This window comes from Tursiops truncatus, chromosome 13 (assembly GCF_011762595.2).
Source record: "Tursiops truncatus isolate mTurTru1 chromosome 13, mTurTru1.mat.Y, whole genome shotgun sequence".
Lineage (NCBI taxonomy): Eukaryota > Metazoa > Chordata > Mammalia > Artiodactyla > Delphinidae > Tursiops > Tursiops truncatus.
The window spans coordinates 44,483,062-44,492,704 of NC_047046.1; the positions used below are offsets into that span (position 1 = coordinate 44,483,062).

At 34.5% G+C, this 9,643-nt stretch overlaps 1 long non-coding RNA gene across 1 annotated transcript; it reads left to right on the top strand.

The window, feature by feature from the left end:
• Window positions 1-3,651: 3,651 nt before the first annotated feature.
• Window positions 3,652-8,754, top strand: LOC141276262 (uncharacterized). The gene is made up of 4 exons (XR_012325531.1): window positions 3,652-3,708; window positions 4,989-5,046; window positions 6,419-6,478; window positions 8,574-8,754. It is a non-coding gene; the product is annotated as an uncharacterized lncRNA (long non-coding RNA).
• Window positions 8,755-9,643: the final 889 nt, after the last annotated feature.

Genomic DNA, 9,643 nt, shown 5'->3' on the forward strand with positions numbered 1-9,643 from the left:
CTCCTGGATGTTTGTAAGGAGTAGCTAGTCATTTGCTCCCTGTCTTCACTTCCAAATAACAAAGTTTATTAAACAATAGCCATAGTTCTCTTTCTAGCTAAAATAGGGTTCTGTTTTTGTTATATATGCATAATTGTCTGCTTTCAGAATTTTACCAACATTTTAGAAAGCAACTCCACAGACGCCTCTTAATAAAGCAGGCAATGTGTGGGCCATGCTTCCTTTTCGTTGAACTGTTGGTTCGCTGGGTTTCTGCTTTAGTGTGGTTGGTAACCAGTACAAAGCCTATATATACTTGTATATCACTACTAGTTTATTTATTTATCTCCAGTTAGGATCAGACATGTTTCCTTGGGTTCAGACTTATTTTGGTTAGATTTACCTAAAGATGATTTTGCTTAGCATTTGACATTTTTACCTCTGCTCCTTTATCTCCTTTGAAATCCCATCCTCCCTTCATTTCACCTTGATGTAATTTGTTATTGTACGTTTTTTTTCAAAATTTACATGCAGTAAAACTCACTTTTTTTGGAATATAGTTCTGTGAGTTCTTACATGTAAATAGATTTTTGTAACATCTGGCACATACAGAATACAGAATAATTCCATTATACCAAGGAATTCCTTCATGTTGTCCCTTTATATTCAGACCCTGCTCCACCACAACCCCTGGCAAACTCTGATCTGCTCTTTGTTCCTGTATTTTGAAACTGAATTTTTTCACTTAGTGTAATGTGTTTGAGTTACATGCATGTGTGAGCTGGGTGAATCAATAGTCCTTTTTCGTTTTAATGTTGAATAATATTCCATTTTGTGGATGTGTCCCAGTACGTCCATATATCTACTGAAGGACATTTGGATTGTTTCCAGTGAATGCTTTTATATTGTTCTTAAATCTATGCTTGTCTAAATTTGGCATCTACCTTTCTGCTTTGGTTCTATGACCCACACTATTCTTGTATACCTGCCAGTATACTCTGAATAGTCATTCTCTAATTTGGGGATTCTTAGTACTAACTATTCTCATTTCCAATCTATCATTGCTCATAGTTTTACTATAAAGAGTTTTCATTGTTCTTCATCACTGCAGTTTGATTTTCTTTAATATACTCAGTGAAATAGGACTCATTAGTTACTTAATTTTTAAAAGTGTAATATGATTAAATTAACAAAGGCATGTGGCTAAGCTAATATTATTGTGCTAAGTCCCTTCTAACCTCTGTCCCCGGAGTCAGGATTATTAGCGTCTTAATTTTTTTCTTCTGATGTCTCAGTATTCTTATGTATTATGTTTCTACAGCTTTTTAAAATTGACTTGATATGATATTTCATATTAATTTCTTGTTTTAATAGGCAAAGATTTACCTTATGCCAACCTCTAACTTTCCTCCCCCATTCTAACAAGATAGGGTTGCCATACCTCACAAATAAAAATACAAAATGCCCAATTCAATTAAAATTCCTATAAACAAAGAATAATATCTTCAAAAAAGTATGTCTCAAGTATTACATGTGCTATACACTGAATGTGTCTCCCCAAAATTCATGCCTTAGAACCTAATCTCCAATGTGAGGGTATTTGGAGGTGGGAGGTGATTAGGCCACAAAGGTGGAGACTTCATGAATGGGACTAGTGTCCTTATAAAAGAAGCCCAAGAATGCTTCACACCCCTTTCTGCTATGAGTGAACACTGTGAGAAGATGGCCATCTGTGGACCAAAAATCAGGCTCTCACCAGACACTCAATTTGCTGGCACTATGATTTTGAACTTCCTAGCCTCCAGAACTGTGAGAAATAAATTTCTGCTGTTTATAACCCACCATTCTATGATATTCTGTAATAATAACCCAAACAGCCTAAGACAACATGTACTTATACTAAAAAAATTATGCTTATCTGAAAATCCAATTTAACTAAGCAATCTGTATTTCATCTGGCAAACAAATCGCAACAGTTATGGTGCATTTTTTTTTTACTCTGTTGGTTACCTTTTATAACTATCTTTAATTCTTGTGCCAGCAAAAAAGTACATTTTATCCCCCATTCTGTAAGATGTATCCATTTGTTCTTCTTTCCTTTAACTGTATTCCTGTTCTTGTTCATATATTTGTAATTTCTAGGTAGGTAGCATTCACATAAACAATGTTTACATTTTAAAAATTATTTTAAAAATGTTCATTACAAAGCCAAGTCATAAATGATGAGTACATTGGTCTTCATAAAATTTTTGTGGTTCCCCACTCTGAATATTTTCTATGGCTATTTTTCCCCTTGCTTTACTCTTCTAGTTTTATATGTCCTCAAATTTTGCAGACTGACTTCTTGGGATACTTCAGAACTGCAGTCATCCTGGGGATTGATCGCATTTAATGTTTTCCTGGACTCAAACCACTTTTTTTGTCTGGATCCTCATTCTTAGTTTTTTTTTTTTTTTTTTTTTTTTTTTTAAGGACTTCTTCCAATTTTATTTTTATTTTATTTTTTTTTTAAACATCTTTATTGGAGTATAATTGCTTTACAATGATATGTTAGTTTCATCATTCTTAGTTTATTTGTTGGTTTTGTCAGAGCAAAAGAGCTGCATTTTCAAGTAACTGTCTAAAGGATGTGTTGGAGGTGGTTTTTTTGAGATCTTACATGTTTGAAAATAGCTGAATTCTTTCTTCATACATGATTGATAGTTTGGGTATGAATAGAATTCTAAGGCAAAAAATAATTTCCCTTGGGAACATGGAGGGAATTGCTCTCTTGTCTTCCGGCATTCAGCATGGCTGCTGAGAGTTACGCTGTTCTGGTCTTATCCCCATGTCTGCATCTCCCCTTTCATTTTTCCAGGCCCAATTTATAAAATCTCTTCATATTTACAATTCTGAAACTTTACTATGTTGTAAGTAAGTGCATAATTTCCCCACTCATGCTGGGTGGGCTCTTTCGATCTAGAGCAACATGTCTTGTTTTGGAGAATTTTCTTTTTACATATTTCTTTATTATTTACTCCAGTTTCTCTGGACTTTCTGAAGCACTTATTAGTTGCATATTGGGGATACAGAATTGTTTCTTCATGTTCCTTACTTTTTTCACAACTTTTAAATTTCTTTTTCTTTGTTTTCAGCTCTTTTGAGGAAACTTACCAAACTTTATTCTTGAATATTTCTATTGATTTTCCCCAACATTTTATTATAAAAATTTTCCAACATAAAGCACTTCAAAGAAATTTGTAGTGAAACCTGTTTACCCAGTACCTAAATTCTATTTATTGAATCTTAAAATTTTGATATTTATTGCATATATTTGTTTCAAAAACAAAGACAAAAAACATTGTCTTCTAATTGTTTCTTTTACAGTGTATCTTGTTTTAAGGATGTACAATTTTTTCACTCACATATCTTTTTAGGAGTAATTTTATCTGTTTATCTTTGTTTCTTTTACTTAAAAGAATCCCCCAAATATCTTATGTGTCTTGTCTTGTTAATTCACATTTACTATTGTGTGGAAAAAATAGTAACTTGGTGGGGCTTGTGAACAGGCAGGCTTTGCTCTTTTGGGTGTTTGAGCAGTGGGTGATCTTTACTTGTGAAGTCCTAAATACCAGATTGAGTGGCCCATTCACATTCCAGAGAAAACTCTTTATTATTTCCCTTTTTTAACAGGCGATAGACTTCTGCAGTGTTCTACACACAAGCTGAAGAATATGTATGAGAGTGTAGGTAAGTGTAGCTGTGTCTGTGTAAGAGGGAATGTGTATGGTTCTGGATGGGTTAGTTGTCTTTCACAGAATAGTCTAACCTTTCCTTTTCTCTGTCCATTGGATTTGCAAAACTGGAGCCTTTAGTATCAAGCAGAGTCACATTTGCTAATCACTCTTAGCTAGGTCTTACTAAATTTTGGACTCCTTCCGCAGGCTTCTTCAGGTATTTTTCCCCTCTCTTTCTCTCTCTCTCCTAGTTTCTCTGTCATCATATTTATGCCTTTATATCCATCCCTTCACTACAAGTTTAGTGGGATTTATCTAGGGAGTGGGAGTAAATGTATGTGAATAATTATTATTTCCGGAATCAGTTACCCTCTCACAATCTCCTCAATAATGCAATTCTGGTCTATCTCTGTGTCTGAGCACTCTGAGATCTGCTCTGCATTCTAGCTGTGAGTTGCATTTTAGAACCTGTTCAGGATTTTTGTAACAAAGTAAAAAATGAACAAATAAAACTATTTGCAAGTTAAATGTTTTGAACAAAATATATTTTTCCCAGACATGCAAAATTCCTATGTTGTATAACTGAGGCTTTTGCCTGGAAATAGTAACCTTGGGTTTTATACTTTTTGTCATGCCTTTGTAGAAGTCTTAAATATTCATTTCCAGAAGACATGTCAGGGATGTAAAGGCCAGAATTTCCTTGGTTCAAACCTTAATTATGCTATCTGCTGTCTCAGTGACTTGGGAAAATTATTTAATTTCTATAAAGATCACTTCCTAAACTTACTAACTGAAGAGTTACTTAGGACAGTAATTTGCACCTAACAGGTGATAGTAAATGACTGTGAGAACTTTACAATACACTATCCTACACATGAAACTTTGTAGACTACTTCACTTTGAATCTAGACACTTTAGAATTATTGCACATCAATCACATTAATAATTCATCTCAAAGTTGTCAAGATATAAAAGAAGAAACCAAACGCCTGGTTCTAGAGCAACTTACAGTAAGGCTAAGACCAGCCAACATATTGTGACTTGAGCAAGTATCATAGAATCCAGGGCTCCTGAATGGAGATAGTTATCTGTCTCATGGGGCTGTCTTTGGAATTAAATATAAAACACATAAAGAACTTAGAAATGTGCCTGGCAGAGAGAATTCCTCAAATGTGCATTATTGTTAAAATAGCTATTTTTATATTATTACTATTTGATTTCTGTTTGTATGTATTTTTCTAAGAATTTCACATGTATCATCTCTTCCTTCATATTATTATTCTCATTTTATAGATGAAGACATGAGACTCAGAGAAGTTAAGTAATTTGTTCAAGGCGGCGCACCCAATAGGTTGAGTACTCAAGATTGGAGCCTAATATTCAATCACCAAAGCAAACTATTTTGAACAATAAAAGTGTGATGATCATGTAACAAAAAAACTATTGCAGATTGGGGTTGGTAAAGAAGAGCTTTTTAGCGTTTTCAGGCAGCTTCTCTATAGTCCCTTGATAGGTTTCATACCGATACAGAAAGGAGAAAAAGGAAGATTGCCGGGTAGGGTTAGTGACACAAAGTTAGCCATTATGTTACATGAATTCATCTACTTGGAGATACAACCTTGAATTTATTTTTTTAATTTATATTTTTTATTTATTTTATTTTTGGCTGTGCTGGGTCTTCGTTGCTGTGTGCAGGCTTTTTCTCTGTTTGCGACGAGTGGGGGCTACTCTTCATTGCGGGGCGCGGGCTTCTTATTGCAGTGGCTTCTTTTGTCCTGGAGCACAGGCACTAGACATGGGCACTTCAGCAGTTGTGGCTTGAGGGCTCTAGAGCGCAGGCTCAGTAGTTGTGGCGCACGGGCTTAGTTGCTCCACGCCATGTGGGATCTCCCTGGACCAGGCTCGAACCTGTGTCTCCTGCATTGGCAGGCAGATTCTTAACCACTGCACCACCAGCGAAGCCCACAAGCTTGCATTTTTTAAAGGAAAGAAAGTGTTAATTCCTGGCAAAGAGGACTTTAGATATTAGTAACAAGAATACTTTGAAAGTAAATTGAAACTAAATGATGAACGTTAAACATTATTCTTCTTTTAGAGTTTTTAGGAATTGTGAAAAAGGGCTGCAAATACTGATAAAACATAAATTTTGTGAAATCAGCAATCTCACAAAAGGTTCCTTACTGCATTTTAACAGTTATATATAAAAACACAAAGAACGCTGCAATCATTCCAGAATAGCCTACATCTCCTTATCTTATGAGTGTTTCAGTTATGTTTTTTCAAGGTACTTGTAATTTCCCTCTTCCCCTCTGTATTTAGATATTTAATCTAAAAATCCACATGTTGTCCATTTTCTCAGTATAGTTAAATGCAAATTCATCATCATCCTCTGGTTTGATTTAGGGGAGCGAATTTAATTCTGCACTGCAAGTAAAGATACTTTGAATATGTAATAGGAATGCTACTTCTCTTTCCTCAATCCTCATTCTACACATTTAAGTTATTCACAGCTGCTATTCCCATAACACTTAAAGAGATTATATCTGTTGCCAACATCTATAAATTATTAACATCAAAACTAGTGGTTCCCTGGCACACAATTTCAGCCTTCCACAGAAAGAGGAAAACTTGGGCAGGGTTAAATAGATTAAGAATTCAATTGGGAGCATGGTCACTAGAAATTTAATTTTGTTTATAAGTGCTTTCCCTTTCTTTCCTTACAGGTTCTTGTTCACAAGACTGTTGCAGAGAACACAGTTTTTGTGGAGATTCTGAAAATTCAAGTATGAGATAACTGAGTAACAATCATTCTATCCAATCTTTTCTTCACAGTTTTAAGAAATGAGGCAGTACAGCCATTTCTCAGTTAACAACATGGCACAATTATTATAGTTTATTCAGCCAGGACTTACAGACTAGATTCATAAAACAAGAATTTATTGAATTCAAAGAAAAGGATGATAAATTGAGAAATGTCTAAGTAGAAATTAAAAATTATTACTTTCTCAGAATTCAGAGAGTGGCTGGCTGTAGTACGCAATATCCAGTTAACAACGTTAGGGATTAAAGCTATGTAACTGATAAGATGGATGTCTTACTATTGTGGATACAACTTGGGCAGTTTAAAATAAATATTGTAATAATGGATCTTTCTGAAAGTGCAAGTGCTAAGTGACGCTTGATATATCATATCAACTTCCTGCCTCTGGCACTGATAGACGGTCCTTACATTTCTACTATTAAGAAGATGGCCAAGCCTTCCATTACATGTATTGCAGTGCTGTGAATAAACCTCAATGAAAATGAGTGGGAAACTCTACTCCTGCCATTTTTATATTAGCCTAGACCCAAACCATCTCTGCCATGCCTGCTGACAATCGAAGGTATCACTGCAGATTAATGAGACTCGAATTACACTGTCATAGTGAAGGAATGGGGAGAGGGAATATCTTGCTCCTCTTTTTCACAGAAGCTGCCTGGTTACCTCTGTAAGTATGAAGCAGCTTCTGAAAAATTATTAATAGCTCTATTGACATTCTGATTAAAGGTAATTTTTTTAGCAGGCTTGGGTGTCATTCAGTAGAGATTTTATTGGCTCTCGACCAGCAATTTCAAAGAAATACTTCAATTAGTAATGTAATAATATGTCTGTAGTCAGGGTGTTTATGGAAATTATGCCTCAGCTCAGCTCTGAATTTCCTCACAGATAAGAGTTGGTCTGTTTGTTTGGAACAGGGTCATTGTGACTCTTCAGGCTATAAGAGTAAAAAAATAACATTACATGCTTAAGTAAATCAGAGTGCATTGGCAAGATATACTCCTGTTGGTGCCCAGAGTTACTACAAGCCAGCTTTTAATTTTCTGGTGTCTTCTAGTGGACTTTTGTCTTTTGTTTGGTTCAAAATTTTAAAATGCATTACTCTTTGAGTTTCTGCCCTTTTAAAATTTTGTAATAATAAGTATTTATCTGTTCCTATCATGAAAGTGAGTCATCGACTGATAAAGCTTACAGATAGATATTTGATTAGAAAACCATCCAGAGTTTTGGATACAGAAAGTCAAACTGAGATTCTATGAGAAATATAATCCCTAATTTCATTGTTTTCTGGAAAACAATACTGGTAATTAATTTAAGATTCTGCATATTAATTTGACTTTCATATCCTCTGTGCTCTACCTTATTAATAACAACTTCCCTAATGTGAGAAGGTGTTACATGAGTTTACATCCAATCTAATAAAGCACTGGGATAAAGGAAGGGACTTGGGTTGAATGGTATGAAAGTATCCCTACAATGGAACATCATTTATTTATTTCACTTATTCATTCAGTGGTTGATGGGGCATTTGGGAAATTTCAAGTTTGTGGTTGCTATAGATGGTACTGCTTTGAACATTTTAGGACATGCTTTTATGATAAACACGTGCACATATTTCTGACTGATATATTACCAGGAGTGGAGGTTTTGTGAACTGCACACATTCAGCCTTAGTAGACACTGTCTAAAAGTTCCCCAGAGTGGTTGTACTAGTAGAGACTCATACCAGCAATGTTTGGGAATTCTGCTTCTTCTATATTTTCACCAACATCTGATATTTTTTGTCTTTTAGCCATTCTAGTAAGTGTGGAATCGTATTTCTGTCGTCTTAGTTTGTATTTCTCTGTGGTCTAGCACCTTATATAGATTTATTAGCCATTGGGTATCTTATTTAGTAGTGTCTTTCGTCTCTTGTTTTCCTTTTTTCTGTGTTGTCTTTTTTTATTGATTTATACTTCTACAAATATTCTGGATATAAAGTTTTGATGGATAGGTATATTATTTTCTTCCTGTTGGTGGTTTTCCTAGTCTCTCTTTTAATTCTTTCTCTTGATAAACAGAAATCCTCAAATTTAATATACCAGAGGTGGATAAGAAATAATTAACAGCAGATATAGAACTCATTCTCTCTCTACTAGCAACTACCCAGAAGAACAATGGTTACAATAAAATTACGTTGTGAACAAGTTAATGACCTTATATCAAAGCCTTCATGTTAGTATCATTCACTAGCAGAAAGATAAAGGTAAGTCCTATTCACAAAATGATTTTTAGTAGGCTATATCTGATCTCTCTGCACAATGAAAATAAACCTGGGAATTATGAATTTATGGTGCATTGTTGACTGGATACTTAGGACACAGGTAAAATGTGTAACTAACAGTGGATAACATGAAGAGAATCTAAAACCAAAATGATTTCCCATTGTGTAAGTAATGCTTCTGCATACATTGCAGAAGGGAAGGACACTTTGGAGACTGTCTCAGACACCTCTAAGTAAATAAATTAAATTAAAACTACTAAATTTTCTTGGAAAAACTTATTATACCAATGGGTATTTGTTTCCCATATATATATATTGGAATTTCCTCCTTGCTTTTTATGAATTCCTTGTCACTGTAGGGACACTGGGTCAATGTTTAATTGATATATCTAGGACATGGAATTCTTCCTGTAACAAACAGACTCACTGGAAAAAAAATTTTTTTTAATGTAATTTGAGATGATGTTTATTGTATAGATGGTTTTAAATGCAATAGGTGTTCAGGAAACAAAATATGCAACAGGACCAGAAAATTGGAAAAGGTTACAAGGAAAAAATGGACTTCATCCACTGTGTATTTGGGGACCTAAAGCTAATTAGATAGGGTGGGTTGGAATATGAACAGTTTAAAAAGCTAGGCAGGGGAGTTGACCTTTGTGAATATAATTTGTTTTGGTGCTTTCAATCATCAGGGCTTATCCAAAATCATAACAGAATGACAGTTACTCTGTCTTTTCTTCTTTCTTTCTTTTTTGAAAAATAATAAAGGGGAGAAAGGATTTGGAAATCTTATTAAGAGTAAAATAATTTATACTAACTCTCCCAATGTCTGAAACATGACCTAAAATTTTATGCCTTTAAAATTGA